Raw genomic sequence first — 27,562 nt, forward strand, 5'->3', positions numbered from 1 at the left:
TTGAGAGAGGGCGCCTGTTCAGAAGGGCCGAGGAGGAGAAATAAATTAAATGCATCTAAAGTGCACAGCTCGGAGCACACGGGACACTGCAGCACCACAGCTTTATACCTGGTGGGGGCAATTTAAGCGAGGTTTAACATTCAGCATGACATTTTCCGTCGCAATTTGCAAAACGAAGCGCAGGGTTTACAAGAAGTGCCTTTGTGACAGTAATCTTTCCACACACCTAAAAACGATCAGCACAACAGCACAAGTGCATGACGGCGAACACTTCTGCAGCCAGCTGTGCTCGGATCTGTCTGATTTATCAGCAATTAAACGAAAAGATGTGACTCATAAACATTAGCCAAAAGCATATGGGTGTTTTTGTGACACTTCAGAAACTTAAATGACACTGGAAACTCTCCAAAAGCTTTATTATGACATTTGTTTCCACATGTGGCCTGAGATTGAAAATGTCACCATTCGCCTTTTATTGACGGTAGTTGAGTAAAAACGGGGTTGAGAGATATTCAAGCAAATTGTCTGGGCTACTCGAGAAAAAGTTATGTGCTGCAACTTAGAGCAGTACTAAGTAACTTTCTGTCAGTGTAGTATTTGCTCTTACGGACAATTAATGAGTAAAAAAACGTAACATGCTACGACACCTGCAGTGCAATTATGGCCTCTAGGGGCATAAGTTACTCAGTACTGCTTTAAAGCAGTACTAAGTAACTTGTTTACCTTAATAAATCCTTCCCGTAGTCCCTGTGGGGGTAATACAAGTGTTTATGGGATGATTGGAGGGTCTTTCATCTCCCCCTGGTGTCTCTGGCCAGAAAACCATGTTTGCAACTTGCCTGCCACCGGTCCGGAGCAACCAATACACACTAATGGAATCACGAAGAAGAAGCTAACAGGCTAACGGGCAAAGCTAGCTGCGGGCTAGCGCCACTTTAAACAGTATTTACAGCCAAGTTGAGTGAAAAAAAATCTTTCCATTGTATAATTGGATGCACAGTGTCCCTCTCTCCCTTCGCCTTTCCTGTCAGCGTAGTATTTACGCTCAACGGGGTTGAGAGAGACAGAGATATTCAAGCAAATTGTCTGGGCTACTCGAGAAAAAGTTATGTGCTGCAACTTAGAGCAGTACTAAGTAACTTTCTGTCAGTGTAGTATTTGCTCTTACGGACAATTAATGAGTAAAAAACCGTAACATGCTACGACACCTGCAGTTGCGCATATGGCCTCTAGGGGGAGGAGTTACTTAGTACTGCTTTAAATTTCCCACTTGGACAAATGCCTTGGAATGCTGCTCGAATTGGTAATTACAACTTGTAAACTCGGAAACCTCAAGACTGCTACGAGTTCGATATATATATATGACATATATATGACATGAAGACAGTAATGGCCCCCAGTGGTGGAGCGCCGTTAAAACTGTAACAAAACCACTGCATCAGTGAAGTGAACGTTACTTTTGGTCACAGTTTTAACATAACGTTAAGTCGCATGTTTTTAATTATATCTGCTTTGGAGAAACTTTCATATATCATAGCATCGTATGAGCTAACAGTTGTAGCATTAGCCGTTTAGTTTACATATGACTTTAATCACCTGGAACGCTCTGAGCTCGTAAGTCGTAATTTTCAAGTGGGAAAGATACCAGATACCAGTTGCCTGGAATGCACCATAGGCCACAAGGCAGTAGCCACCTGCCGTTGTCATGGTAACATGTGTCTTGAGCACTGATTCCCTTCTTTTCCACTCAATGTCTTTAAGCATCACCCACCTCTGGATTAACCTCTACTTTCGATGTTAAACATGCACCATCCTTTTCGATCGCCTCTCACCATGTGACATTCTGGCTCTGCCCATGACATTAAGTTCTGACAGTCGATAATTAACCGCGCCACTAACGAGAAAAGCTCCTGACAGATCTTTCTCCGACAAAACAACCCATTTCGCCATTTATCCTCTCCTATTTCACAATCTTTTAGGAAACAAAACTATATGCAATTTCTTCAGTGTAGAATGTTCAGTGGCAATGACCTTTCACTTGTAATCAGCAACTTCACAATGTTTTTCTTCCGTAATGACACAAAATATATGATAACGTATGTGGGTGTGCGCTGTAGTCTCCCAAGCGTACCTACCCTAAAGCATTAAGTGCTGGATAATAACCTGGATTCATTGAACTTGCTGTTTTAAAGCTGCCTCCCCGCTCAATTTCTTGATACATGCTCTCCGGCAAATGATCATTAGCCTCGGCAAATGAATCCAAAAAGCAATGAAAACGGATGCCTTTTGAATGGAGCACATATCTGACAAATAGGGCTGTGTCGCTAACAACATGCGTGTCGATAATTTGCGGGTGCACAGAGCGGCGCCCACAGCTGCCAGTTGGTGTAACCTTGGGAAGGCATGATGTGATTTTAATGCCCGATCGTTTCTAGATTGATCTCATCAAGCCGCTGGAGAACACCACGTTAGTAGTACTGTGTTTACCTCCACGGTTCACGAGCGGAGGAATGCAACAGGGAAACATGCTTTTAAAAGTCATTTGAAAAGGAAATGGACAGCCCATAGCGCTATCTGCAAGTATGGATGTGGTATGCATGCATGGCTGAGGGGTTATGTGTAATGAATGCTCATTATCATGTACTTGGGTTAGCTGTTTTTTCTGTACTCTGAAATTATTTAATAAAAAGAAAAGTAATACAATATTGTCATTGGAAAAGGTAAATCAGGAACCAATAGAGCAGTAATCCGAATATAATCCAGTAAAACCAGTTTCTTCAACTTCTGATTCACTTCCAAATCGATAGCAACATAAACAATACCGATCTTTTCTTCTTAAATAAACATAGCTTCTTTATGTGACTGTAACAGCAGAACAAGAGGGCACGGAATCTAAAGTAATGATACTTTGTTATCGCTTCACACATCCCTACACTTGAAACAGTTTCTTACTGTGACACCCCCGGTTGCCTTATCACCATGCAGCAGAGGTGGGAGTAAGTCACTAAATGCAAGTCTCGAGTCAAGTCCAAGTCGTGAAGGTCCAAGTCCAAAGTAAGTCCAAGTCAATCGGTCATGGGGTCAAGTCAAGTCAAGTCAGCTTTTGTCAACTCAAGTCAGGTCAAGTCTTGCTTTAGCCGGCAAGTCACCTCAAGTCACAAACGCCAGCGTGTCTACTTTTCAAAATGTGTTTAATCTTGAAAATAACAAGTGCTTTCTCAAGATATAGCAATTTCGAATTTAGGCTAAAATCAAACTTTTTAAAATGTCATGGATTTGGATTTAAAGTCTAATTAATACTTAATTGCCACAAAATTCCAAATATATATATTTTAAATGCTCCAGTCTATGTACAAAATTACTGGGACAGCATTGTATGGAAGGGGGCCCGGGGGGCGACTTAAAAAAAATGAAGCAGAGTCATTTAAACATGAGCTGCTTTTCCCTGCAGTCTGAAATGTAAATATAAAATAATATATTTATTTTTGTTCGTGTCTGGCAGTTTTTCTGTCAGCGGTTCCCCTGTAATGCCCAAGCCCCTGTATACTCGGATTCGCCCCTGCTCAAAATAGATTACGCGTAGCCTTCAGTCCCGCTGTCACTGGGCTGTGTGCGGATGCATAAAATAGCTACTAAATGCTGTAAACTTTGTGTGAACGCCTTAAAACATCGAAAAAAACAAAGACGAATCCAGCTCTTACGCATCGCCGTTCTGGAGGCCGCATATCTGCACTGTAGGTACAGTCTGTTGTTTCAAATGTTTTCCTGTACATAAATCTCCTCCTCTTCACTGTCTTTAGAAAACTTTTAATGCATCCAAAGAAACACGTCGTATTTCCTCCTGCCTTTTTGCGCTGTATTGATTAGACGCTCCGTCGGGAAACCGAACAATGTGGCTAATTATCACATGTGAACATAGATGCGCTGCTTTTACGAAGTGAATCCCGATCTTTCGACAGTTTCACTCAAATAATAACTATAAAGTTAGAGCAAGTCATTGAGAGTCATTGGTCTCAAGTCCAAGTTAAGTCTCGAGTCACAGACAGCAAGTCCCAAGTCAAGTCAAGTCTTTGGTCAAGTAAGTCTCAAGTCCCAAAAATTGCAACTTGAGTCTCACTCGAGTCAAGTCATTTGACTTGAGTCAAACCCACCTCTGCCATGCAGCACATAGTTTTGAATCAACACCATGATCTCATTAAATCACTGGAGTGACAGATGTTCAATAACTCCTCTCCTCCACTCAAGGTCATCATAATGCTCTGACGACTTTGCACATAGTTAATATTCAGAAACTTGTCCTATTTCTACATCACACCGTAAGAGTTGTTTTTATGCCGATTGATCTTGGTAAATTTAGGAGTCCACAGACACTTGTGAAATCATTACTGTATGGAATATATGTCTTAAACACAACCATCTGGTCGATGCAAAGCAGTTTTATTTACACATCAAGTGTAAATACAAGGTTTTTATCACTCTTTGTAGATATTTTCAGGCAGAATATGAATATTACACATCTAATTTGGGCCATTAGGAATGTTTTTGACACAGTGTTGAGAAACTAAATGGATTTCTCTGACGTGGTAGGATATAGCATGCAGCTAATGTTCTTTCATCCAGTTGCACATTTTGCATCATTTAGTTCCTACCCATGTCTCTGTATCTTTATTGGTAAATTATAATTCAACATTTCATAGTTGTGGAGCAGTCAGTGACAGAGCAGCTCAAGGCTTAGGACCATCACAACTACATGAATCTGTTGGATTTTGATCTATATTACCCGGTGCCGCCCAACCAAGTTAGCGCACTGCTTTGTGGTCCAACAGTTAGACCAGGGGTGTCAAACATATGGCGCGCCTGATCCGTCCCACGAGATGATTTAGTCTGGCCCCTGCCCCATAGAGCATAAATTCCAGAGCAAGTAGTAAAAAAAAAGTAAGTCTCTAGCCCACTCCTGTGCGGAGTTATGAATTTTGAAAGAATAACCCGAATGCTCATTCTAGCCACTAGGGGGCATTAAATAAAACAAAAAAGGAAAGAGTTCCACACGTGTCCAGCAGAGGGCACTGACATAATAAGAGCTCAGGATACGGGTAAATGGACAGTCTGCCCCAGGGCGGCTGTGGCTTCAATAACAGCTTTCCACCACTGAGTGTGGAGTGAATGAATAATGACTACTATGTAGTACTTTGAGGAACTTGTGACACAGGCTTGTTATTAATGAAGCTACCGTCAAGTTGGGGCTTTTGACCACAGCTTAATTTAATGGAAAAATGTTCATTATATGCGGCCCGTGACCCGCCTTGGGAGCTGAATTTCGGCCCGAGACCCAAAATGAGTTTGCCACCCCTGAGTTAGACGGATGCACAAAAACAGCCTTTGATTGAAATGTTGTTTCTTTTTACAAAGGGTATACCTGACATGTGCTCCAAATGTTTAACCAAATGGACATTAATATAGTGGCAAAAACATACTTTTGCACAAATACTGAAATCTTGCTCCAAACAGTGCTTTGACTGAGCACCATTTCCCACTAGCCTCCAGAGGGACTTTTGACCTTTTATGCAAAAATAATAGCAACCAATCTTGGCAGACAAAGTCGAATACCTCTGGGGCCTTCTCTGATCCACGCAGCACTGCAAACATTAGCACAATCCCTTTACATGTGAGCAATGCGCTAATTCAGATTATGATAATATCCCTGTCCACCATGGATAACATCTGACAATGGAAACTATTTCCTGCCTTCAAGAACAACCTTGAGATTGAAAAGACTTGACAGCTCCTTCAACTGCACTATATTGTTCCAGACCTTAACTGTCAAATAGCATATTAATAAAAAAACAATGCCCAGCCCTCTAGTGTACGGTTTAGTTAATGCGGACCAGCCGGGATGCTTTGTTCAGCCCTGGGCACAGCAGATATCAGCACATGAAACAACTGGGAGGCAGTCAACAGAGCGCGCTAACACTGACAACTTCAGTCACTTGAGCAGCACAAAGCCTTGTTAGGCAGAGCTCTGTTTGTGATGGCTGTTTAACCCCGTTTGGAGCTTCTGACTCCTGCAATATTGAGCTGAATGTGCCTGTGGTATTAAAAAGAGCCAACTAAAGCTCATGGAACTTTGAATTTGTGCTTACATTATGTGCTGCAGTACCACACGACAAATGATCCCCAGAGCGATGTTTAAATAGCTTTAAGTTTTAAAAGAACAAAATCTGAAGAAATGAAATTTGAATGAACTTGAATTAACTTTCTACTCCCGATGAAGTGAGGGGAAAAGACCATACAACAAAGTGCTACCTGGATGTTTTTATTTTGTACATATAACACACCCTTTTGTGATCAATTCAAAAGCAACCCTGGGGACCCTTAAGTGGGTGAAAATCCTGAAAATCCAACATTGTACCTCTTCTTGTGTGCAAAGTTATTTTTTTTCTAAAGAGCTATAACGATTTTTCACGCAGCGCCCTGCCCGCTGAGATCAAAGAAAATATGACAATTGTTCGGCGTTTACACAGCGCTTCATTACAATTCAAGGCCAACCGTTATTAAACACAAAAGCCTCTTGTGCCTGACTCCAGCTGCTCCATTATTTTTGCCAAATCAGCCCCTTTGTCAGACCACCGTCACCTTTTTCATTTCCACTATAAGCGCGGCTTTCCCCCCTCCTTTGCCGAAAATTTATCACACCAAAGCCTTAAAAACCCATTTGAGACCTAAACGTTATCGACAGCCCCGCAGATTCATTTTGCCTTTGTGTGTTTTCTTTTTTATCCACTCCAAAAATATGATGTAACACCGAAACCGGGGAGAGCAATGCCGGTTTGCTTTAAAAAAAAAAAAAAAGAAGAAAAGAAATGTAGTATATAAAAACATGGAGGAGCTCGGAGTGTCATCTAAGGAATTCTCCATGGTGATGCGGTGAAAAGACTTTGACAGCAAAATCTGTATTCAGAAAGGCTACTGTAATCAGAAGAACTACTCCAGGCATGTTCCCATACAGGAGTCGAGCCACAATGGGAAGCCAGTCCGCTGCCAAGTCCAATTTAGAAAAAAAAAAACAACGGAAAACGCTGAGAATGGATTGAGAGGCGTCTGATTTAGAGGGAGTACGGGGATACGGCGCAAGCAGGCGGTGGTGGCTGTGTTCAAAACAGCTCTGAAGAAGCATTAGTACGTTCTATCCAAGCTCAATTCGGTAATTCACTATTTCTCTTGATTTATTCTTTTTTGGTGGCTTCAATTTGTGGATTTTTGTTCAAAAGAATACAGAAATGAACAGTGATCAGTGGCTGCAACGTTCCATGAAGGGATGGAGCGCAACAGTTACAGCCCGGCTCCAGCTCAGCAAATTTTTCTCATATACGCAAAACAGTGGGCTATTTATACTGTATACATACATTTACATGACATCTTCGACAAGACAAGAAGCCAGCAATAGTTCCTGAATATTATGCAGTTACACCTATTGGAATATGAACCCGGTTCTCCACATTATTAAAGGATGAGTCGAGTAATACGGCAGTCGGATAGGAAGTACCTTTTTGGCAGATATGGAGAAAAAAATGCGACTGATTAAATTAATTGTGGTGGCTCTCATTACTGAGGACTTTATCCCAGGGTTTAATTTCATTTCAAGTGCCATCGTTAACACTATCACACATCTGTTGGGATTAATAATAAGATATGGCTTGATTACCTAAAGAAACTCATCAATGTGGGAGTAAATGTTAATCAAAGTTAATCAGCCTGCAAGGTCCGGGTTCACTGACTAATTAAAAAATCAGAGTTTAGAAATAATTATCGCAGCTCAATACAGAAACATCAACTTTCCATTAACCAGGTTAGATGGTTTTCTACTAAAGTCCTTTTGAATGAAACTGATCTATCTATCTATCGTCTCAGTCTACTCCACTAGGCCACAGCACAATCCCACCAGCTCGGTGCAAAGCCTCATAAGCCCAGTGCATCCCCATATACCGGAATAGACAGTTTTCTTCATGCCAGCCTAACCCTAACGGACAGCAGATGAGGGTCATCTCAGTACAGGTGTACAAACAGGCTGTAATAATGAACAGTGTCATAACAGATTCTCTGGAGTTCCACACTGTGAGCCAAGCAGGGTCACTGTTGCTGTGGAAACACCCCTTCAGACGACTCGGTGTACCTCTTAGACACACCACTCGATATGCTGGGAGACAATACCGTGGAACCTGGGTTCCATGTGTTTGTCTAGTTAAACACTACAGTTGCATATGTCTACAGACGGCAAAATTTGAAAAATAAATATGAACCTAAATGGGGTAAAAAAGACTGCTGAAGAACTGTTGAGAGTGATGGCCAGTTACAATTTTTTAAACACCTCTTAATCTAAACAGATACGACTATTTGCTAGTTAAAGGAATAGGCCACCGTTTTTACATACTGAGATATGTTCTTACCTTAGCTTTGACGAGTTCTTTAGGACCTGTCTGGTCTTCACCCGTGCCTTCTATCACGTAAACACAGCGCAGACGGAGTTAGCATTTAGCCTCTCCCCCTCTCCTCTATAGCTCCAAAACAGGTCAAGATAGAAGCTACCAAGCTCTTCCACGTTTTCCCTATTTAAATATGGTTACGTGAAGTGTTACACTACAAAGTATAATACATACACTGCGTTCCAAATTATTATGCAAATGACATTTTTCTAAGATTTTCTAAATTGTCAACTCAAATGAGAGTCAGCATATTTTTTAAGTCTTTAACTGGTAGAGGATCATTTAAATGTGGTGGAAAAAATTTCCTAGTGATAACAGTATTTTTTTCAAAAATAAATATAGTAAAAACCTCAAAATCCACTGTTCCAAGTTATTATGCAACTCATCGTTTCAATACATTTTAAAGCTTGTAGTTAACTGAAAATGGTCATTTGTTGTATTTGTAGCATTAGGAGGTCATATTTACTGAAATCAAAGCTATTTCAATCAAAAAAATATTAACAGGTCAAGTTATATTTTAACATAGGAGCCCTTGTGTGATCGCAGCTTTAAAATGCTTAAATCCATTAAAATTGTAAGTTTCTGCTTGGATTTGTTTGCAGGATGTCAGAATAACCTCCCAGAGCTGCCGTTTGGATGAAAACTGCCTCCCACCCTCATAGAAGTTTTTTTTGTTGAGGCTCCAAAGGTTCTCAACAGGGTTGAGGTCAGGGAAAGAGGGGGTCCACATCATGAGTTTCTCTCCTTTTTTGCCCATAGCAGCCAGTGATGCAGAGGTATTCTTTACAGCAGGACATGGTGCGTTGTCATGCATGAAGAGGATTTTGTTCGGGAAAGCACGGCTCTTCTTTTTGTAGCATAGAAGACAGTGGTCAGTCAGAAACTCCGCATATTTTTCAAAGGTCATTTTCACACCTTCAGGGAGCCTAAAAGGGCCTAATGGGGCCGACCAGCTCTCTCACCATGATTCTGGCCCAAAACATGACTCCGCCCCCTCCTTACTGACGTCACAGCCTTGTTGGGACATTGTGGTCATTCACCAACCATTCACTACTCCATTGAGTTAACCATCCAGGGTTACACGGCCTCATCAGTGAACAAGACTGTTTGAAAATGAGTCCTCATGTATTTCTGAGCCACTGCAGCCGTTTCTGTTCATGAACATTCAATTAACAGTTTAGGGGAGGCCCGGATAGAAGGTTTATGCACAACTGCAGCCTCTGGAGGGTCCTACACCTTGATGTTTGGGGGACTCCAGAGGCACCAGCAGCTTCAAATACCTGTATGCTGCTTTGTAGCATCTGTTCTCCTAATCCGATGTGTTTGTCTTGCAGAAACCGTCCATATTGTGCCTTTATCGGCACAAAACGGAGTGTGCTCTGAATCATCCACAAATCTCTTATCAGTACGATGATTATGCGTAATCTTTCAGGAAATATCGAAGGTTTTCATACCTAGACCAAGGCATTCAACTATCTCACGCTTTTCATCAGCAGAAAGACCCTTTTTCTTTCCCATGTTGCTTAAAAATGATGATCTGCATAATAAAGTGGAACACCCTTTTCTGCAGTTTTTCCCTTAACTGGGCTTAACCCGACAACTAATCATCCCAGGTCTCTGAGATTAATGTCAGTGATTCATAGAGCCCCAAGACACGATACCATCCATGAGTTTCATTATTTTATTTTATTTTTTTACCTTTTTGACACAAAAATCCAATTTGCATAATAATTTGGAACGCAGTGTAAAATTAAACAATGGGGATTTTTTAAGCGGATAAAAGGGGGAACTATAATGTAAGGCGTAATAATACCAGGAGTAGTTTGGCATCCGCACAGTAAAGTGAAGATTACTGCGCAGTAAAGACAGGTCCTAAAGAACTCGTCAAAGCTAAGGTAAGAACATATCTCAGTATGTAAAAACGGTGGCCTATTCCTTTAATGACAGCATAATGACATAATGAATCTGCAGACGAGTTCCTGAGCACAACAACTATATACAGTACTATCCTTCATATTGTACTTTCAAGTAAGTGCTTTATTTATCATTATTACAACCGTACAACGAAATTGTGTTCAGGTGTTAGTCCTGAGCCGCTGCGACTGAGCCACGCCGCCCCTCTGAGTCAAACTGACCAGCGAGTTTTTGGAGGTCAGAAAACCGAAGCACCCAGAGGAAACTTTGCAGGCTGCCTTCAGTCTCCTCTGATCCTCTGAAACGGTGCACCAACTCCTGGGTTTGTCCCCGTTTCAGAGCGTGGTGTCCTGCACTGGTCAGCTCCTTCCTCTTCCTCCTGCACAGCTCCCCCCACTCCGCAACAGTCTTTCACCATCTTCTGGGAAAAGCTTAGCAGTTAATCTGTTTGTGCAAGTGTGACTTAGCTGCAAGTCTTGCCCGGATACCTACTCCTCTGTCCCTTCCTTGTTTCCTGTAGCACCTCTTCTGACGCCTCTACTGTGGTGCAGGTGTGGGGGGCTTTTGGGGTCTCTCCAGTGTTTCAGTGCGTTTTTAAATGTATTTGCACAAACCCTCACTATTTTCCAGCATAAATGAGCACCACATCTGTATAATAGAACAGATTTGTCCATTTCTTGTCCATTCTATGTCCACCTGGGAGCCTCCGTGGTGACCTTCCCTTGTCGGTGTGCCAGACCAGGTGGCCCTACTCTGAAGAAGGCCCACACGTGTCACATTAAAAAGCAATCACGACTCCCATCTGCCCCGGCGCCAACCGCTGCTCCTTGCTCTCAGCATGTAGTGCACTTCCCACCACCTCAAACACTGCAGCAGGAGGGGAATGTATAATAATGCCACCAGGACACTCACCAGTTGGCACATTAGCCTCATAATGAAGAAACAATAAAACGGGAGCTGCACGGATCTGCCACACAATGATTAGCCATGAGTGTATGACGAGGGGTGACATTATGTGGGCATGCATTAGCTTTGGCAATGCAATGCGGGTGCACACTGGGCTACAGTGACTCAGGTGAGCTCAAGGTCGGTAGTTATTGTCATTGTCTTCTTGGGCACTTAACCCAAAGAAGTCACAAGAAATAACATGTTTATTTAAAAAAGGACAAAACATTAAACTCGGTATTAGTCAGGTGCAATGGTTGATCAAGGGAAGATTCAGGGGGAACTGAACTATTATGAGATAGGGTCGCTTGTACCACTTCAGCCATGGACTATAAAGAGGTGGCGCAGATGATGTCACCACACGGCAACATTATAGTAACAGAAGCCAAATGAGAGTTTACACTTGAGGATCAATCACATGGGACTTGTTGAAAGAGTACTTCATCTCCCGCTGCTGTTAGCCAGCACTCTATATCTTCATGTTAAAGCGATGACAGAAAACAATAACTTTGTACCACAAAATAGATAGTGAGGCATCCACGTGGCTTTGTTTACATTAAAGTCACTCAGAAGAAAGAGGACGCTTCAGTTAATGCTGATCCATTCAAAAGTATTCATGCTATTGTTTGTTTTGAGACTGTGCTTAGAACAGAATTAGAATAGAATCTAGAAAATGTGACATATGCATAATCTAAAGATATGTGTAACAACAGTGAAAGTACAGGGTATATACAGCATAAGTTGGCTAACGACAAATACTGAATTCTAACACTACACTTTCATGCAAGATCCTACTTTTAAGTTAAATGCACTTCATAAAATCTGCAGTTGTGAAACCACTTGTTTTATATACATGCACCTACAGTCAGTTTGTATCTTAATCCGGGGCACTACACAGTATGTTCAGCAGAGGACCAATCAACCTCTGCAACTTGTCCTTGATGAGCCACCAAACATAAAGTCGCACCTGGGACGAATTTATGTTGTGGATCTTTAATGATATTTGCATATTGAATTTTTATGATACGCCTGATGGATGTAATAAGTGCCCGATAATTAAGAGAGAGGAAAGTGATTACCTCTCCAGGAGTTAGTCTGCTCCCGTCCCTGCACAAGGACACCTGGGCTATATGGAGTCAGTCTAGTGTTTAATGCGCCCATCGCTTACTGCATATTGACAGAACAGTAATGTCAATGCTCCACTCTACAGTACAGCATATATAGCAAGGAGACAAATCTATCAGCGGGGGTTAAAAGAGGGGAGGACGCTTATGAAACATGACTTTATTTATGTACCAGAAAACAAACACAGACAAAAGGGGCGTCCATTTTTGGCAACGTATGCCAAACGGGCAGTTATTTGACCTCAGAGAACATTCAAATAAGTCATTGCGAAGACAATGCATTTAAAAGTTGCGAATGGATGCTGTTATCAAGCGTTTGCAAAGTTATTCTGGGTGATAGCTAATAGCGGTGTTTGAAAAAGGCTTCTCCTGGCTGCCCATTGTCGTTAGCATACCATAATTACTATGCTAACTTTTTGTGTCGCTCTGAACTTTGCACCTGAAAATAGAGCACCTCGGGAGAAGCTTTTGAATTTAGACACATAAATATTTAATGAGCCCGGCCTGAGTTGTTAGGGAAGAACGAGGAGCGCGCATTCAGAAGTCTATTCAAAGTTCTTTTCAAAACAATCACTCTAAAAAAAAGGGCTGCAGCAGTTTAACAGAAGGTCACTGACTCCTGCATGCGCCTTGCTCATGCAGTTGCTATGTACCAGAGCAAGACGGACATTTTGGCTCGACGATCTGTTCTAGTGATGCTTTAAATTGTCACGGGTCTTCCCGCTCTTCGGTCTCGGGACAGAATAAAGAGCATGCTTAGTTGGCTGATGCAACTGCTTCTTTAAAGACCTTTATACCTAAAAATAAATGTCAAATGTTGTTTGGGCAGGAAGAGAAGCGATCAGCCAAAACTCCGGCAGCCAAAGTTCTTGAAAAATTGTCAGAGTAAATAAATCCAGCCAAGCTTTAAGTGTTTTGTTCGACATTAACATCTCACCGAGCAGAGAGCCTTGACCTAATTGCTGCGTCGGTGCTTCCAGAAATAGCTCTGTTTGATTTCATGCTGCGATGCGTTCACGAGCGACCCTCCTTGAGAACAGTTTAGAATTCACCAAATACAGACAAATACGACAGAGCTCATCCCTGCGTATTGTCGCCTTTGCTCTACAGTGTATTACATGCGTCTTTTACATGTTTGTGATAAGGGAACTGCAGTACTAAGAAAGAACGTCCGGCCTTTCTAAACAAGCTCTTAAGACATGCTACCGTTCATCTAGAAGGGCTACTTCACGGATCCTGACAAGAACCAGGAAACACCACCATGTTAGTCCAGTACTCAGGTCTCTGCACTGGCTTCAGGTCACTCAGGAGATAAGGCTAAAACAGCTCTCCTAATTTCCCTTTTTCACTGGCACAAAGTATTGACTGCTGCAGTGTAATCGGTGCTCGGGGCCATGTTATCGCGCAACCAAAGCCTCGGAGTCACAGGAGGCTGAGAGCACAGACAAAGCTGCAAAAGCCAGTCAAACATGACAGGTCTGATCTGTGCGCGAGAATTGTGTCACACCCAACTGACATCCTGCTTCTGTCTTATTATGACTCTACGCAAGAAGACACAACACAATGTCTCACCAATTCAAACGTACTGCTACCAAATGTACGACCTCAACTACTCCCCCTACCACCACCACCACCACCACCACTACTACTACTTCTTCTACTTTTTTAATGTTGTATCCTATCAGAGAATCCCAGGGAGAAAAATTAAGGGCTGTGCCTCACTGTTGACTCCAGCAGGCTGTCTTTGTTTTGTTCTTTGATGGAGGATCTTGCCTCACTTACCACAGCCAGGACTTATACACATGTCAAAGAAAACTGCACAATATTTCCCATCCATCCATCCATCCATCCATCCATCCATCCATCCATCCATCCATCCATCCATCCATCCATCCATCCATCCATTTTCTTCCGCTTTATCCGGGGCCGGGTCGCAGGGGCAGCAGTCTCAGCAGAGATGCCCAGACTTCCCGATCCATGCACACCTCCTCCAGCTGTTCTGGGGGGGCCCTGAGGCGACAGCAGGCCAGCTCGGACACATAGTCACACCAGTGTGTCCTGGGTCTTCCATGAGGCCTCTTCCCAATAGGACATGCCTCGAACACCTCCCGAGGGAGGAAGCCAGGAGGCATCCGGAACAGATGCCCGAGCCACTTCAAAGGAAACAAATTTCGGCCACTTGTATCCACAATCTCCTATTTTCAGTCATTACCCAAATATCATGACCATATCTGAGGGTGGGAACGTATATCGATCGGAGCTTTGTCCCCTGACTCAGCTCCCTCTGCATAATATTTTATTATTCTAATTGTAGTACATGATTCTTCCTTAATCTCTTAAGTGAAACATCCTATTGGAGTTTGCCGCTTACCAGACCAGAACCAGATCCACATCTATACCCATCTGCGCCTACAGAACTATTCTTCATCATAGCCGCTCTTATCGTTCGCGCTCAGAAAAGGCAGACGAGCTCAAGCTTTTCCGGAATGTTTGGGTGTCCGCGGTGCTGTGATGGGCCTCGGGCCAGTGGAGCAGAAGTGAGAGAGAGGTGAGGCACTTTTGAACACAGATCAAACATCTCCAAATGGCAGCGTCCGGATATGCTGCACAATGTACCCGGAATGAGAGAAACGGCATTTTACATTCTGACGCAACTGAGCTTTGAACTTACTAAGCCTGCCTTAGACCACACCAAAATTGTATCAAGAAAGTGGTAATTTTCCTATTTGTGGCCTTGATGAGATTACTCTGTCAGGAGCACACAAGTATTCTTGAAAGAGCCTTTTGTTTTCTGAAGATAAATTGAGACACACTAAACTTTGACGTTACTTACTGGCAAAACTCTGACAAATTGTATCTTATCAACAATATTATTCGATGTGTTAGACACTTCTTATTCTAAAGAGATTTTCAGCATGAGGCAAAGATTTAATTTTACTTACAAAAAGCAGTCATCTTCTGCTATTACTTCTACATTTTTCTAGTTAGTAAAACCACTCTTACCATTACTGCACATTACATAGTATTTGAAATAAAGATTTTGCAACAACCATAGGCAGATGGAACATTTAGGAAGAAGCAAAAGCACAACATTGCCAGATGCCTTTATTAGGTGGTGGGAGAAAGTTTGGTATCAGGTCAGAATAAGTACAAAAAAAAGTGTTCAACTCTGTGTTTATGGGCACATGTATAAGAAATAATAAGTTTATGTACTTCGGAGCGTGAGAGAGAATGAGAGGGCAGAGGAGTTAGCCGTAGGAGGTTAGAGCAACATGAATTTTCTCCTAATTATTGCGAGATGTGTCTTTTAAGAAGAAGAAAAAACGCCATGAGAAAGCAGAAGAGGTGTTATGGCGAGTAGGAGTGTGAAGCTTTAAGTTTGGACATTATGCTAGTTCCTCACAGGCCTGAGAGCCGCAGGAGGCACGGAGGAGGCGGCGAGCTCCCCTCTGCTCTCTTTCCCGTCAGCGCGGGGATGTCGCACTGTTTGAGTAATCAGCAGTGAGAACGAAGCAACAGGCCGGGGTGAGAAAGAATAACTTTTCGGTGTTTGTTTTTGGAAGGAGAATGTTGACTTCGATTTCTTGCCGCCGTAAGTTTAATACGCTGTGGCAGACCTTCATAGCCCTTTTTGATTTGCTGCTTGCTTTGTCGTGGTAAAGCTTTGGCTGATGTTTATGCATGTCGAGTAAATGATTAGACTCTTTTGCCTTTCCACAGGAAGTTGGAGTGGTTGGCTGCCAGGCTATCGTGTCTCACACCTTCTTAACTCGACCATTCCCATAAATGTTTTAAATTTTAACATCATTAGCTACCGTTGTTGTAATTGCACCATTCGTTTTAATTACTCTTTTTTTTTGGCTAAATCTATCTCAATGAGCTTTTTTTTTGTGTGGGACAACCCGTACTTTGTTTCTGCACGCTACAACAGTGGGCTGTTTGGTGCACACAGGCTCATCCATGGCCTCGCTCTGGGGCTGTGAGCGCTTTAATAGAGCTGTTATGGACGCTAATTCCCAGTAAACAACACTCCGGGGCAATTAGAGCTGCAATGAATGGGCTCCAACTGCGCAGAAAATAAATTAGTCAAACCTATTGTTAAGAAAGCCCTTTCTGGATTCTTTTGTGTTCCCTTAAGACAACATGCATCGAAGAAACTACGATAATTTCCGTCTTTTGAACAGCAAAGGCATGACAAATAGTTATTTTTTCAAAATTGCAATATTTTTATGTATCATGTTGAAACAGAAACTTCAATGTAAACAAACTAATTATCTCTTCTTTTAATAGAAGCATTATTGCAATCTACAACATTTCTTGCTATCTCTATTGTGTTAGCTTTTGTTGTGATTTCTCTCCACACTGGAAAAAAAAAAGCAATAATAACATCTGGTTATCTGGTTTGATAGTGGAGCTCTACTGGTGGCCAGGAGTGGTAGACTCAAAGCAGTGTGTTGAGTGCAAAGATATTTTTTCCGGCGATATGCCCGAGGAGCTCTTTAATTGAATCTGCCTCATCACGATCAATAAATGTGTCTGAACTGTGTGACACTGGAGGACGGAGAGGACTGTTAATAGCACACAAATATTTGAAAGGAGTGTTCACAGGAGTCTACGGTATATTGTACTGTTTATGTAAAGTCAATGCTGGAAAAAGTCCAGGAAGAGAGGTCCGAATGCAAAGGTACACAGTAGTACAGTTAAAGAGAATCAATTCGATTTACCGCCGAAGTGTGCTTAAGAATAAAGACAGTGGAACATTAAGCATTGCTGCTTGTTTGTGTCTGTTGAAAGGGAGATGTTTACTTAAAGGCACACTGTGTAGTTTTTTGGACTATACTGTTGCCATCAATACAAAACAAAGCATGCTCCCAATGCTATTTTTGCCGTGGGTTATCAAAGAATGGATTTGGACCTAACCAATTTAAATCCCAGATGCTGTAGCCACTCTTCCAAGTGTTGATTGTGGGATTTAAAGTACTACTTTATTAAGTATCTTGTTTACCTTAATAAATCATTTTCGTAGTCCCACTGGGGGTAATACAAGTGTTAAAGGGATGATTGGGGGGTATATCATCTCCCCCTGGTGTTTCTGACCAGAAAACCACAATTGCAGCTTTCCCTACTCTGACCCGGAGGTGCAATACACACTAATAGAATCACGAAGAAGAAGCCAACAGGCTAACGGGCAAAGCTAACTGCGGGCTAGCACCACTTAAACAGTATTTACGGCCAAGTTTGAGTGACAAATATTATCTCCATTGTGTAATTGGATGTACAATATTCCTCTCTCCCTTTGTCTTTTCTGTCTGCGTAGTATTTTCTCTCACGGACAATGAATGAGTAAAAAAAAACGCAACACGCAACGACGCCTGCAGTGGCACTTATCGCCTCTAGTGGCATGAGTTACTTCGCTCTGCTTTAAAGTAAACATTATTACCTCACTCTATAACACCATCTGACTACTGTTGTTCTGTTTTTGTTTTGTTTCATTGTTTTTTTTATGTTTGGTGCAGCCCCGTGAGGCAACTCCTGTTGTGCTATTCAAAACGACAAAACTACTGTCTTTATTAAAAAAGGAGGTTGACATCAAGACATTGTACTTAACACTTCCAATCCAAAACTTTTATGGAAGTTGTAATTTGTCAACTGTTCTGGATTAAAGATAATTTCACTCATCATGCGTTCCTTATGAGTAGACCATCATTACAGTGACCACACATATCCCTTAAACCTGATTCTGATTCTCTGATGCTTTCGTTAAACTCAAAATAACAGCACATTTATGGATTTGGCATTGATTTGAGCGAGCCTTTTTAAAAAACGTGTTCCCTGAGGGTTGATGAGTGCGTTGAAGAGAGACATGCAGTGGAGGTGGGGTGGGGGGTGGCGTTTCACTGGTGCTGAGAAGTGGGCGGAGCCGGCGAGGAGGATGGAGGAAGCTTGATCAAAGCCTATATTTTGAAATCACTTACTTCTCCATTAGTTTGATTAATGGGGCCAGGCTCTCCGTCAGACAGTGGCAAGGGCCTTGAAAAATGATGCAATTACAGCTTTTTGAATAGAGGCCTGAAAAGGCGCGTTTGAGAGAGGGGATCTGCAGGAGATTCTGTGGAGCGTCCTGGACACCACAACGTCTCCTCTCCATCCATCCATCTATCACCCCCCACAGCCAGCCACTGTACCCCCGCAGGCAGCTCTCATCGGGGGTATAGAGGCATGCTTCACTGGCCCCTCCGTATTATACGCCGTGATTAATATGTATGTTCTACCCCACTATCCCGCACAATAATCTAGAGCATGCACCATCCTTAATACATGTGCTCTCTCAATACACTAATATTTCCACAGCGGCCATCACCAGCGCCATCACAAGGTTATGTAAAGCACTCCAGCGGTAATAGAAAAGTCTCAGGAGCCACTTACCGAGTCGTTACAATAGCACGTAGAGGCTTATTAAATACAAAATTGAGATTGAATAATTTGCAAACAACTTTGAGGAAGATATTCATGCCACGCGCAAAGGAAGAAGTATGGGCTTCAAATCTCTTCTCAGGTAAAAAAAAAGTGAAAACTAAAAAACACTTGAGTACGTTTGCTGAACTTTACAAAATGATTGTAAATGCGCAACAAAGTGCATTTTATTATTGCAGGGACCGATTGCAGCTCTACCTTGCAATTACTCAGCTACCACTCCATAAATCCTACCACTCACTTCCACAACAACATGAAAATATCCTTTAAAAACAACAATAATATACCGCTATATACTGACAATTGGAACATAGATATCTTGCTATGGCTTCATCCTTTTCCAAGAATGTTTAGCTCTCATTCCGACCAAATGTAATCGCGGCTTCCTGATTCCGGGAGACAATCTGCTTGCTTTGGCGGCGTTTTTTGCAAGAGCGTGTGGGCAGCAAGACGGAGCACACAAAGTACCACATTTCTTAGTCACCATAAAGCGAACTAATGAGCTCAGTTCCTCTTAATACAATGACTGCGAGGTGTTTCGTATATAATGGCCCCACGATAGAGCTGAGGGACAGCCCACATTGCACTTGAGCCTACAAGCCAAGTTCAACCACAAGTCAGGACTCCCTCTCATCACGACTCTTATTATTATTCTACGTGTCGGGGAGTTTTGCCGTCGCCGTAAAGGCCAGGGAGAGTTCACCTTTGCGACGTGTGGTTTTTAAATGCCAACTGGACAAGGGGTTTAGAATAACTTGCTTCGGCCTTTCAGATAGAGACTGTGATAATGAGAGGGGGGAAAGTCGCACTCTTTGATGGACAAACGTACGTAAGGTTTAAGTAAAAAAGTATTTGGCAAAAACATGCACCTTCAAAGACTATTTAAGTACACAAAGGTGAGGGACATCCAAACTTGAGCACAAATGGGACAGATTATGTGTTCCATTAACCTGATGTATGATCTCAGTGTAATGACCCCAGAAAATTCAAAAGTAAAAATTAGGGCTGGGACATTAAAGCATTAATTTTGATTAACTAGTTTTTTTTTTTTTTAACGCAATTAATAGCATTTTCAAAAAGTCCAGAGCCGGAACCTTTCTATTTGTGTTGATAAATGTGTATCTGATAAATATCAGATACGTTATTGCTTGGATTATTACCTTTTTGCCGGAGAGAGGAAGCTATCGATCATTTAACAGCTCAAGGTAAAGGCAAGCAGCTAACGTCAGCAACTTTCACTGTAACTTTTTATATTCAAGAACTTTATTCATGAAAAATATGCAACATGTGATTTAAACAGCTGACTCTCGCAGTGCATTATGGTTGCTGCTCACTACTGCAGACTGCATTGTGGGAAATGTTGAGTGCACTACTTTTTCTCTCTGGACATTCGGACACCCCTACACAATAGGGTGACCGCGATATAGTGCACTATACATTACACAACTGTGTACAGCAAACGTTAAACTCTTAAAGGAACAGGCCACCGTTCTTCCATACTGAGATATGATCTTACCTGAGCTTAGACGAGTTCATACGTACCTGTCTGGTCTTTGTGCGTGTCCGTGGAAGAGCTTGGTCGCTTCTAACTTCACCCTGTTTGGAGCTATAGAAATATACTGGGAGAGGCTAAATGCTAACAACATCTTTGGTCGTTGTACGTGACTGAGTTCACTCACAAAGACCAGACAGGTACGCATCATCTCGTCTAAGCTCAGGTAAGAACATATCCCAATATGTAAAAACGGTGGCCTGTTCCTTTAAAGGCAATGCTTTATGCCGCTTTTGCTTTTTTAGTTTTACAATACATATACAATGGAAAACGAAGTGCTATAAAAACGGTTTAGTGTTTACAAGTGACATGAATGATCAGAGTTCCTAAAACACTTAAATGCACTTTGCACCAATGTGTTTGTTTAATAGCTTAACAGATTAACAACACTAAATATAGTTGAGCTCATGCCTCCTTTTTTGAATTGAAAATGTTGTTTTTGGTTTGCGATTAAAATTCTATTAATTACCGTTAATTAATTACAGACCTATAATGAATCGAGTCCCACCACTAGTAAAAATATCAGTTCACTGTCACAGAATACAGCGGTTGTGCTGAATTAATATTATTTCAGAGTTATTGGCTGTAACCGACATGAAGCAGTGCACAGCGACAAAGCCCGCTAAATAAAAAATGCCATTTGCACAACGGCGTGTTCACTGTCAGACTCCAAATAGAATTCCAATTTTTATTTAATGGGAGACATTTTTGAAAACCAAATCTCCCTGCTCATAACTGGGTCCTCATTAAGTCGACAATCGTAAGTAACTGTTGGCATAATAAATCACGCTGTATTGTTGGCTTCATCCAAATGCACTCCTATGTGCTCATTTACGCATTAGCATCTGCAGTCATTCCCTTCAGTGAGCTATTTCTCTACTAACTACAAAATCCAGTTTTCATTCAATGCTCCTTGTGCAAAGCCAATTACAGTAAAGCAATTTCGACGGCCTGCGAAACCTCCCACAAGCTTGCGGGGAATCGCTCTCTAAAGAGCGCTTTCGCATGTTCCGCTGATTACCTGTTGTAGGAGTACTGGCTGTATTGAAAGACATGTGAACTGCGAAGTTAGAAAGAAGTGGGATTCAGCATGTCCTAATTCTCTAAACTAAATGGTAGTATGCTATACAAGATGTAAAAGGGACACAAATAAGTAGCCTACTCTCTTATATTCTGATTCACACTTTTCACATCTTAGCCTTGGGATTTTTTGTATTATAAATGAAAAGACTGAATGCGAAGCTAAATTCTAGAGATGCAGTTATGTGTTATTCTTGATCACACTGGCAGAGGGTATTCAGAGGCTTGGTTTGGTTGCTGAAACCCTGGCTCCAGTGACCAGAGCAGCAGAGCTTTAATGAAACCTTGGAAATTGTTAGCTAGTGGCAAACACGCTGATCTGCGCAAGGAAGAGAGTTTGACCATGAGCAGGATCAGAACAATTTTGGTGGAAGTGCCTGGGCCATAGAGCACTGGGAAGCTATGGATTTTCTCTGTGTGACGTCTATTGGAGCGAAATCTGGCATTCTCACTGGGGAAGTGTAAAGAGTAAGACACTGGATTCACAGGAGCTCTGAAACCTGCACATTATAGCGTGGTTAAAAGTAAATTATGCAGTCCCTTTAGATCCTATGTTTCTAAAGTGTTTTGAGGAACAACATAACTCTAATTAAAACAATCTAAAAACAGGGCTGTAATTAGATACAATGTAGAGCTGTATTTGTGGACTGTGGGCGTTTACAGGCTGGAGAGCCAGACTTCAAAGGCACATATCTGAATATGCATAAGCTCAACACTGACACGGGTGCAGACTGTATATGGATACAAAAACAAGTCAAAGCATTCAACGAGGAGAAACATTATGTACTAACAGATACAGCTACAAACAAAAGTATTTTATCTAGAATTGACTTGATATTTTTTGGATTTGCTGATTGACAGTGTGGGCACAAGCATCAGATTCCTCTCTGAAGCCAGTCACCTCTGTATAAACAGAGAGATTAAAGATATTGGACAAAAACCTATGAGATGGCATCATTGTGATATCATTTTTTACAACAACTAACACTGCTGCAACTGCAAACACTGGGGCTCTTATCTAATCCATTTGTTTGTTTCAACAACTAGGTGAGATCGGGGCTATTTGTCACACTTTTTTTCTTCTAGTTTGCGGCTCATCAACAGAAAATCCCACAAGAGTCAGACCTGCATTAAATGAAAGCTTGAACCCTTGACTTGAAGGAGACCTCGCTGTCTTTTTTCTATCATATCGTGATAAATAGGTATGAACCGTCAAACACAACAAAATCGACTGTGACAATGTGCTCCATATGCGGGGCAAGTTGTCACAAGGCGTGGGGTTGGTTGTCGCTATTTTTAATGGACTTTTTGATGTTAAATTGAAATTTGATAAACCTTTGTAACTTTTTTGCTTTTTTTTAGATGAAAGACAATACAATGCCACATGTGTTCATGACACTCATTTGAGCCAACTGTTGATTTTTGTTGTAAAATGCTCTATGATGTGTAAAATGCACAAATTCACTAAAACGACCCAAACATATGGCCTGTATTCCAATGTTGAAATAGTGATCAGAAAGACACACACACACAAAAATGTCCCACTATTTATACCCCATGTGACAAATGACCCTGTGTGTCCACTTTACGAACAGTGTAATCTAGCTAACAAACGGCTTTAGCATGCTAGCTCTAAAATGGCTCAAATTAAAGCTAGCATCTCTGTCTTTCAGATCAGTGTCTTTTGTTTATGGCACTAACAAACTCACTACAAAAATAACCCAAACATTAAAGTTTGGGAAAAGGCATAAAAAAAATTCAAATGTGTCCTGTCCTCATGTCTTCAGTCCAAATGAGAAAATGACTATTGGAAGAGAAGAGGATTACCAACACACATATTATATAGCAGCACCAGCGTACAGCGGCCTCTAGTGTGGCTATAAAGAGCAATGTGACAAATTACCTAGCCCCAGTCTCCCCTACTCTTATTTTATTACTCTGATCAATACAACTATTACTACTACTTGTGCCCACCGTTACTTTTACAATCACAATCTATGGGCTACAACAACTATAGCAAGACTGCTTCCTATTTTTGGAACTGAAACTCATACCGTTTGCTACACCTTCTAAGGGAGAACTACTCTTTCATTTGCATTTATAACAAATATAAGGAAGGCAAGGCAAGGCAGGTGACTGGTTTCTACATAGCACGACGGTTTGCTCTATATGAGGAATCCACTAAGGTAAAGCAGGGCAGCAAGGACACCTGATGGTATTTGTGTTACCTCCACTTGGGACCGCTGCTCTTTTAATTGAACATTTTCTCCAGAGCTCCCTGCGCTGTGATCGGCCGCCTTCTGGATACCTTTACAGTATACGTTGTTTTGTTTTTTTCCGAGCGGTTGGCTTCACAATTACCCTTATAACTCGAGCTGTATTTGGAGACGGTCTCTTGGGAGTTGGGCAATATTCCGGCGCCCAGAGCAACAATTTCACAGACACAGAACTTTCCGGCCTTATTGTAGGATTTAGCTATAATTGCGTCTCATATTATGTAGCAGGGAGGCAAACACACACAGCGATATGAAGCTGTTAACGCAAAGTAAACTGTTGTGTAAAACTTTGCACTTGTTTTTCATATGCGCGGATCAAAGGAACTTTCAGAATGCTGAGGTTCAAGTGCACGTACTTCATAAAATCGTGGTAAATGTAGCTTTTTCGAGAAAGGCTCCCACATGAATTTCCTCCTATCGCATAATAACACAACTGGTGCATTACAATAAGTCTGTCAAATCATCTCATTCGTGTCAATCATCTCATTCGTCCTAACCCACCAGAACGAGAAAATACTTTCACCCACTTGGGGGCAGCCCAAACGTTCGATAGAATATCCCGCTTTTTCCACCAAGACAAGAACGCTTGGTCACATTCGGGAGCATGAAATGAAAGGCAGACAACGGAAAGGGACAGAAAGAAGATTGGTGGAAGTCAGATGGCCAGTTCTGGACGACGGTCAGGATGAGATGAGATTGGAGAGATGTGGAAAACACTATCGTAACAGTTATTACCGCCGCTGACTGCCTTGCGAGTCCGAGCCGCCTCTCAGACCCCAGGCCCGTTGATCGGTGAGAGTCTTGGGAACAGGCTTCTGAGTTATAGTCCCGAATGTTATCGAAAATATCATGTAGACTTCTTACCTGAATCCATTTGCAAAACCGTAACTAGACTTCTTGTAATGATCTGACCACCCCTTCCCCTTTCGCTTCTGTGTTCATAAAGACTCGCTAATTTACTTCACAGCCGCCTAAGCTCGCAGGATTGACTTTGAAAAGTTGCGTGTCCCGGCGGCTCTTCGAAGACTGGAACTCCTTGACAAAGTGACAAAGCAGAAAACGGTGCTATTTCCAGTAACGAGCGCCGTATAGCCGCTGCAGTCGGCTGTGGAGCTCCAGAGGTCAGTGGATAAACGAGATAGGGTTTGCTGGTCGGCTTTATGAGATTAGCCATTTCCCACACAAGGAAGTGGCAATTGCCCGAAGGCTTTGCGGTTTCACAAATGCTAAGCGTGACGTATAATCACACACATCAATCACACTTTATCACTCTGTCACCACAAGAATCTGTTTGGGGAATGGAACGAAAACAAACAAAAAAACTGAGCCCACAGTTTTTTTCCCCCAGAGATGAATCAACTTTGTGCAAGTAAAGTAAAGTAAAGTAAAGTGAAATAGAAGAATGAAAAGATGCCAAACTGATTTTGACCTAAGGGGAAATACAAAATGCTTTTGCTTCTACTTTTACTGACACGGCCATATATGGTCATGTTTGAAGCAGTTGAAGGGGAAAACAAAATCGAAACTTTCTATAATTACTCCAAAACTACTTTAACAAACGCTGAATTATGAATCAAATGTTCTACCCAATGAAGCTACAAAGACATGGAGAGGAACAAAGCAGTTCAAACACATAAATAACAGAGAATTCTAACATGATGCTAGCATAACGCTACATGCTATTGCTAGCTACGACGGTTGTTTTTTCGCTTCTACTGAACAATATGCTGTGGAAAAAAACATCCATATAGACCTGATTTAGACTTGACTGTATGTGTGTGTGATAACTACGTTTATATTCCGCCAGAAAACGGCTAAAAAGAGTGAAAAATTGTGTTTCCCAAAAGATACTTCCTTCCCCCTCAGCGAGGCCACGCCCCCTTGTATGGCACAAAGCCATATGTATCTGTTGTAGTGCTACAACCCAACTGCATCCTTAACAAATCAGGTGAGAATGCTATCTATTTTGAATGCTTATCCTCAAGCTCTACTACTCTTGCACTTGGACCGAGACCTCAAGATCTGAAGAAGACTACCTGCAGCTCTGGGGCCTGTCAAGAGTCCCCAAGCACCAAGCAGGGCTGAACAGTCAGATGCAGAGGGAAAAAAAACAACAACAACATGAGCAGCATTTGTATAGAAGTGAATCGATCTCAATCAAATTTCTTCTTTCAACGTCGCTGCTCTTGAATGCCCTTGGTTCTCATTATTGAATTAAAGATATCATCATGAAGGACCTTTGCCACTTCTATACACAGACCAGCTCTGAGCGCTTTTCATCGAGAACAAATATACAGTCTTGAAAAGGGTTGTGTCTTTCATTTTTTGTTTTGCATCTATTCTTCTGTTCAACTTTATTGGACGAGACAGCTCAGCATGAAAAAAAAAAAGCAAAGCAACACTTACCGATAGGGGCTGCAAAGGGCCAAGTGCTTCTTAATAAGGTCACTCAAATGACTCAGAAACGTTACAAAGTGGTGGCGAACATCATGACCACAAGGAGTTCCGCTAATATAATGCTTTGATGGATAGAGTTTTGAGAATGTCACTAACAGAATCGACCTTTGCGAAATGTTCATCAAAGGTAGCGTTTCTTACAGACTAAAAAGCAAGAATGAGCCTTTCTTGACAAAAAGGGATAATGAAACCAAAACCAGGTTGCGCTAATATTACACCATCTTCAGGTCATATATGATTTTGACTTTGCCTGCTGTTCCCATGTCTTTCATTCCGCTGCCGCGTCTGATTGCTGCTGTCAGAGCCATCACCCTTTGCATTATGTTAAAACACCCTCCAGCTGTGTCCTGTCACCACGGCAACCATCAGTGCCGTCACCAACACAATGTTCAAGACAAGTCCCCCCTCCCCTTCTCCTCCCGACACTTTTAATGCCATTCGACACTGACAAATGCGGGCGCCGCCTCGCACGCGCCACAGGTTTAATTCTCCCCTACTTATGAAAAGGCAAATTATTTATGAAAAGGCCTTTAAATTCAGCAGCTGATTCATACTTGAGTGAGTAATAACAATCCATCACGTAAAAAGCTTGCCAACTTCCCCCGGTTTCAATTTCAACACCGGGGTTTGAATATACAAGCGACGGGTGCGATTACTCCGCCTCGCCGTGAAAAATGTAGGGCGAGACGAGGTTCCATTTAGATCCTTTTGAGTACTTTATTTCTGCAGTTTTGAAAAAGAAAAGTCTACATGTTATAATTGTTGAAGAATGTGAAGGCGCTTTTTTCCCCTGAACTATAATAATCGGTTTGAGTGGATGAGTGGATTCCAAAAAATAAAATACACACATAGGTATCAAAAATGTGCTCTAAATAAGGATGTTACAAATGCTCCATTTACAGCAAAAATAATATGTGGAATCATAAGATGATGTGGAATGGGTTAAATATAAGTGGAAAACTTCAGGTAGCACTCAGGATCCTCTTCAATTCTTCAATAGGTATTATAATTATTTCTATTATAATACCTGTGAAAACCGGTTTTAGGTCAGATGGTACATTTTTTCTTATGGCGGGTGGCATAACGCACAGTTATGGTGCATTCATGTGGACTGGGGTGCTCGTTTCCCGTGATATGATGTCATTGTCCCCAGTTGTGTTCATGTGGTGTTTATGTGGGAAAGTGAGGATTTTGATGTCATCAAATAAAAACGGTCTTTTATCATTGATTAGCACTTAGCTGAGCTAATCATTTAAATGT

The 27,562-nt window shown here is 41.8% G+C and overlaps 1 protein-coding gene across 2 annotated transcripts in view; it reads right to left on the minus strand.

The window, feature by feature from the left end:
- Positions 1-27,562, minus strand: part of grid1a (glutamate receptor, ionotropic, delta 1a) — a 319,171-nt gene that overhangs the window by 57,401 nt on the left and 234,208 nt on the right. The gene's annotated exons all lie outside the window — the stretch shown is intronic.

The sequence above is a fragment of the Gobius niger genome, assembly GCF_951799975.1.
Source record: "Gobius niger genome assembly, chromosome: 7".
Lineage (NCBI taxonomy): Eukaryota > Metazoa > Chordata > Actinopteri > Gobiiformes > Gobiidae > Gobius > Gobius niger.